At 30.0% G+C, this 6979-nt stretch overlaps 1 pseudogene; it reads right to left on the bottom strand.

Annotated features, from left to right (window-relative positions):
• Positions 1–61: 61 nt before the first annotated feature.
• On the bottom strand, positions 62–2627 carry LOC129296291 (uncharacterized; annotated as a pseudogene).
• Positions 2628–6979: the final 4352 nt, after the last annotated feature.

Raw genomic sequence — 6979 nt, 5'->3', positions numbered from 1 at the left:
GTAAACGGTCCAAGTTAATCTCCGTGCACTCATGTTTTCCGCTTGGACAACTACAAGGCGAAACATAAAGATGCGAAACCATTAAAATAAGTAACTCAACCGATTATACATACGATTAAACCATTTATAAAACAAAAGAGAAAGTTTTAGATCTTCTTAATTTTAAATGGACCGAATAAACAAGACAAGACCCCGAGAATATCTGCACAGAGTAATATCCACATTCCATCCCGAATAACAGCCTTAGCAACCCAAGCACTTCCGGAACATATGAAACATAGCCGGCCAACAGAAATACAACAAAATAAACATTGCTAAGTTGCCAAAAATAAAAGAACATAGCTAACTACTTGGTGTTCATTAAACCTAGCGCTCAATTCACACAAAGCATGGTTGGCCAAAACACTAAACCGACAGCCCTAAAAAATACGTATGATCTGATGACAGTAAGGAAGATCACTTTCGCGCTGGTATTATCATCATGCACAGTCAGCGACTGAACTTCCACATAGCAACCTCGAAGTGACATCCAGAAATCAGAAGCATTTACCATCCATCGGTTGAGGACCCTCTGGAAAGTCGGAGTACGGAACGAGCATCTCATCGTCCTCCTGCTGCTGTAGAAAACAAAGTCAAATGGGGAAACCCAATCCAGTGACCAAAAACCCAAATAACTAAGCAAAACATTGGCGAGTCAGGTAGAAATTATGGTCGCTTTCAAAGCAGAAAAGGCAACATGAACATCAAAACCGCTTCGATTATCTATTGCTCTGGAACTAAAGCAAACGCTACAGAAAGAGAGCCAAGAACAGAGGGGAGGAAAAAGGCATTTGTGATCACATCTCGTGGCGGAGGAGTCATCAGAGTCATTTGCTAGGCCGTTGAAGCGGTTCGAATCGAAGAATCCGGAACAGTCACAGTCAGCGAGAAAGGCGGGGTTGCAGGAAAGTGAAACACGATCAAATGCAGTAAACTGTAACCGGGAGGCGGAGTCTCGCCCAAGAAAGGCCAGTTTGGGAATTTCACCAAAAGATTAATAAAGGCAAGACTCAGGGTGAGCCCCGGAAAGCGTGTCCTTGGGACTTTCCGCGGTAAAAATTGAGCGTCAATTTTGTTAACCGCTGTGTCTTCACAGACAAGAAAAAAGGCGTCCGGGTGTCCCGCGGTTGCGTGCTCATCAATCTAAACTAAATCGGTAATTTAATATTACTTGTAATTTAATAATATATTGATGAGTAAATTTTGGCCAAAAAAGAAGTAAATCTAGGAAAAATTCTCGTCAAAGTAATTACAAATGCTAACGTTCGTTTTTTACCTGAACTTTTAACGTTCACATTTCTTAATTAATTAAATGAAATGTATTACCATGGCTTCACTTTATATTAGTATAGATATAGATTTTTCAGGTAAAAATTCAATAGCATGTATTTTGATTATCAATATTTTATTTTTTTTCTCAAAATTCAGCTAAATACAGGAGATTTAGATTCAATACTAATACTAATACTAATGCTAATGCTAATCAGGTTCAGTAAATTACATATAAAGATAAAGAATAATATAAATATACAATAATTTTGAAATTGTTAAATATACAATGCAAATATGTCATCTTTTTAATCAAATTTTGACTTCACTCACGAATTCTCTTTAATTATAGAAACTTCTTGAGCTTCAGGTTTATTTATGGAAGCTTATCTTGAAATTACTATCCCCATTTGAGAACATTGCTATGATGCTCAATTTCACCGTCAATGTTCAATTTTTCAATTTCAGGTCCCAATGGATCTCCTTTAAATGCCACATCTATTCAACAAACAAACACAATTCAACAACATCAAAATCAATAATTTAATAAAGCTAAACTTGTACATCAAATTATAATTTACTTAAGAGAATATAACCAAATAAATTCTTTATATTTAATAGGAATAACACTTAGGCCTCGGGGGATTAATTTAACAATAGTTAGATCCCAGAAAATTTTATTAAAAGACGAGTTGTAAGTGTTAATTTATAGATATCCCAATTGTAAGTCTTATGAGCATTTAAGAGGATGATTTTAAAAATAAAAAATTTAAATGTTGGATAAAAAAAAAACTGGATAACAAGCATAACACTGATGGAGAGAATTCATATGGGAACATTCTTTTTGTTTGTTTTCTTTCTAAATATTAGAAACTACATGATCTAATTGAAATTAAGAATGGAATACTCATTAAACTTCATATACGATCAATTCTTATCTCACTCTTGATATTTAATTCCAATCTAGGGGCTAAAAAATTCATTTCTACGGGGGGGAAACTAGCTAGATCAATCAAATGGAGCATTACTTTAAAATCCATAAACACGTAAAGGTCAAAATTATGAACCTGATGGATTTGAGAAAATCCAAAGAACGATGGCACAAGCAAAGAGCACAAAGGAATAATGTGCACTGCATTCTCAGCAAATCTAATGCGAGCCTTCTCCTTCTTCGTTAACTCTACCACAGGATCATATATTGGTAGATTGGTGTCATCTGTGGTCGATGAAGAAAATTTCAGCCCTCCAGGTGATTGATATGCTGTGAATTGCTTGAAATAGTCTTCGGAATATCGACTCCAACTTGCTGATCTATGCATTTTCTCTCAGTTTCCTAAATTGGATGAGAAAATAGAATGAAAATTGAGAAGTGAAATATGAAAGAGATAGGATTGGTAATTAAAGAAATTGGGCATGTGAAATTCTTTGAGATGGTTTATAACACAGAAAAACAGGTGTGCCGATGACGTAGCATTGAGCTCGGCAATCTTTGCTCTCATTCACATTCTTTTCAATTGGTTGAACGAATGACATTTTGTGCAGTCATATTTTTTTATGAAAAATATTTTATATGGCTTTTTTATCACATATTGTAATAACTAAATTGATAGTTTGATTTTTGAAAGAAACGTGTCGAGCCATATTGCAATTGATTCTAACATATTTCAAAAGCAAATAATTGATTAAAAGATCACACAATTTTACATTACATCATCCACTTCGACCAAAAGACATTACGATCATCCCCATAACTAATTATTGTTGGTACTAATAGGTAAAAATATAATATTAGTCATGTCCAAGGGTACTATTCTTAAGAGTTATTCTATCACATCGAATTGATCGCGGCGGCAGCTCCCCAAAATTAAACAGACTCTTTCTATAAAAAGTAGGGACACAAAACAACAAAAATTTACAGAATATACTTAGATAACTGTATAACTAGTATGATAGAAGAAGAGAGAAAGGCCGAGAGTACTAAGGCTTTAACTGAACCTATGACAAACATTGCCTTTTATAGGCAGATCTCATAATACTAGGTAATAAAATCAACTAATCACAATTAAAAAACAGTTCCAAATAATGTTGTTTAAATTATATGTTATAAAATAATAAACAAACTTAAATAATCATTAATATTATTAATTTATAATAATTCCTTTTGAAATACTCAAAAATATTTATAATATTCAACAATTATATCATCAATTATCTTTTTTATTAATGTTTTTAAAAATATAAGATTAAAGAACAATTTGACTTCTAAATCATAAATCCAAGAGTTTTTAGGATCTTAAATTTGATTTTTGCATTGCTTTTCTCAAAAAATGATGCAACATAGTCCCTATCATTAACATGAGTTAAATACTAGAACTCGATTATTAGTTAACTAAAATAACGATATAAAAGAAGCAAAAAATTATAGAAAATAATTAAAAAATTACAAAAAAAAATATAAAAAAATTGCAAATAAAGACTCCAAAAATTACAACAAAGAATCAAGAGAATATTTTCTTGTTCTTTTTCTGTCATTTCCTAGTCAACTAATAGTTAAAATTAACTTTTTTTCAACAGTAATTACATTATATTATTTTCAAAATTAATGGAGCATATTAAAAAAATGAATTTAGAATTTGAGACACTCATAGACTTATTATTATAAATCAAATTACCATTTAACCCATAAATATATGAAGGATGCTTACACTACCATTTGTAGAATTAGTTTTAATTTTAGTTTTTCTCTATTTTAAATGTTAAATGACTTTTTTGTTTATTAACTAAATAGTTTGCCAATGAAAAAATAGAATTTATTTTGGGGCTCCTTTTATGAATTTGGGAAATAAGGGGTATTAGGAAAATTGACAATAAAATTTAACTGAAATATATAAATAACATTTAGATCCTTTAAAATGTCATAATTCTCTAAAACCCTTATGCACCTTTCTAACATTAATAATTTTACATTAAATGACTAAATTGTCTCTTTTTAAAATAAAAAAATAAACAGGTTCATTTGGGAAGTTTTGCTTTTTTTATTCAATTTTTACAATTCATATAATAAAAATTGTGATTGCTTAAATAAAAATTATAACTGATTATTTTTAAAACTTGAACTTTAACGATAAGAGAAATTTTATATAAAAAATTATAATTTTTTTATCAATTTTTGTGATTTATAAAATAAAAGTTGTAATTAGAAAAATAGGATTAGACTTATTATTTTTATTTTAAACAATGAGTAATTTAATCATTTAACTCAAAATCATTAATATCACAAAGGTATTTAGAGATTTTAAAAAAATTACAGCATTTTAAGAAACTTAATTGTTATTTATATTTCAATAGGATCTTGTTGTCATTTTCTTGATTATTTATGACATATACAAATAACATGGTTTATTAAAATATTTATGGGAACTTTTATAAAAATATATTTATGGGAAAACTGCATTAGAGGACTTAGGAAGCATCTTTATATAAAAAAAGAATTAAATAATTCTAAAATTACTCTGATAGATCAAGGAATCCAAATATAATTAAATTTATGATGAAAAGTCAAATATATCCTGCAAATATATTTTTTAAAAAAAACCCCACCATTGTTAGGGCAGCCAAAATGCCACCAAGTGGCTTAACAAGTAAATATCCATAAAAGTTTCTACATATTAAATTTTTTAATAAGTCTCAATTACAAACTTTGAAATTTGCTTTAATAACTTTACAAATAAACTTTATTAAAATTCCAAATTTGCATAGGATCCAGATCCTCTCACTGTCATTTTCCTCAGCATTCCTCAAAATACCAATCTCAACCCTTCAATAAATATCTAATATCTCATACTTTGTCATAACATTTCATGTAAAAATAAATTTATTTCAAAAAATAATTTTTTTCAACTTGTTCTATTAGATAAAGTTTTATTAAATAAATCAAGTCATAGTTTGAATAAGCCAGACCATAAATATTTACTCATAATTTGACTTACTTTGTAAATTTTTTAAATAAATTTTTATTAAATAAATCATGCCAGAATTTAAATAAATCATACTATAAATACCTGCTCATATTCTGACTTACTTTGTAAATTTTTTTCAAACAAATTTTATTAAATAAGTTAAGTTAGACTTTGAATAAGCCGAACTGTAAATCCTTTATAAAAATATGTAAGATAATTTTTTAGAACAAGTTTTAAAAATAGAAAATGAAATAAAAAATTAATTTAATAAAAGAATTATTTTTTAAAATAAAATTATTTTTGACATGAAATGATGTGACAAACTATGAAACATTGGATATTTATTGAAGGGATCATATGGGACACGAAGGGACGCTAAGGCCAAAACAATTCTGAGAGGATCTACATCCATTTACATTAGCTTTTGATAAGTAAAATTTTGATATAAAAAAAAAGTAAACATTATAAAAACTTGTGCATGTTAAATAACAAGTCCTATTAATAATTTAATAAGTAACCATTTGTGAAATGACAAATAAAATTAAGCTCCTAATAAGTGGTAATTTGGAAAGTGAAAACAAAGCTAATATATATATAAATTTGTGCATTATATAATTAAGGACCATTGGTAGCTTGGTAGCTATCGGATTTTTTGGTGATCAAGGATGTGAGTTCAAACCTTCCCTTGCCACCTGAAAATTGAATTTAATTGCCACTGACGTCGGTGGTCCGATTGCTAGCGACAAGTCTGGCAGTGGCTTTCCAAGGGTCAAAGTTGGAGCTCCAATAGTCAGTGACAATAGTAAAATATATATGTATTTATAAATGAAGAGAGGTAGTTTTGTAATTTTCACCATAAATTTTAATAACATTTAAATCTCTTGATCTTTCACAGCAATTTCAGAATTATCTAATTGCTGTATAAAGGGTTTTAGTTTTGTTTTTTGCGACATATATTCTTCCCAGTCCTTTTGTGTGATTTACCCATCATTTATATTATATACAGAATAGATATATAAAAATGGACATAGCTGATATATTATACAGTCCATTTCAAGTGCAAGGCATAAGTTTATTATGACTTGTACCATTGTTACTAACAAAGACTAGCCCACCCATTTACATTTTATTATCTCACATTTCAAGTAGATAGTAGAATGACATCCTTCAGTCAAAAAAAAAAAAAAAATACTAGAATGGCATCCATGGAAATATGGTGGTGGCAATTAGCATCAAACTTCAGCAACTTTGCTAACAATTACAGAGGCATACTTGGCAATTGATGGTTCAGGGCATTGCTGAAGCCTTCCAACTACAGGAAACAAGGGCGATGAACGGAGGAACTGTCTGCACGGGGGGTGTGCACACATTTTTCCCAAGGAAAACAGAGCTATCTTTAAAGGGGACTCGCTTGTTGAATCATTTCTGCTCGGATTCAACGCTACGCATGAGCAATCTGCAATCAGCTTAAGGAGGGCCTGCAAGCATGAAAAACCACGATCACATTACAAAACATAGCTGGTAATAAGGGGTGGAGTCAGGATTTAATTATGCGAGGAACCGGGATTAAAAAGCATATATATTACAAAATTTTCATAAATATTTGAGGGACTGAAAGTATATAAGATATATATACTAAGAACAACATTAAAAATTTGAAGCCATGACTCCTCCCCTTCCCACCCTGCTAGTAGTGATACTTGAAGTCACAT

Source organism: Prosopis cineraria, unplaced genomic scaffold (genome assembly GCF_029017545.1).
Source record: "Prosopis cineraria cultivar Desert tree isolate PC_DT_omini unplaced genomic scaffold, ASM2901754v1 PC298, whole genome shotgun sequence".
Classification (NCBI taxonomy): Eukaryota; Viridiplantae; Streptophyta; class Magnoliopsida; order Fabales; family Fabaceae; genus Prosopis; species Prosopis cineraria.
Note: the sequence above shows the minus strand (reverse complement) of the source record. Positions and strands in the feature narration are given on the sequence as shown.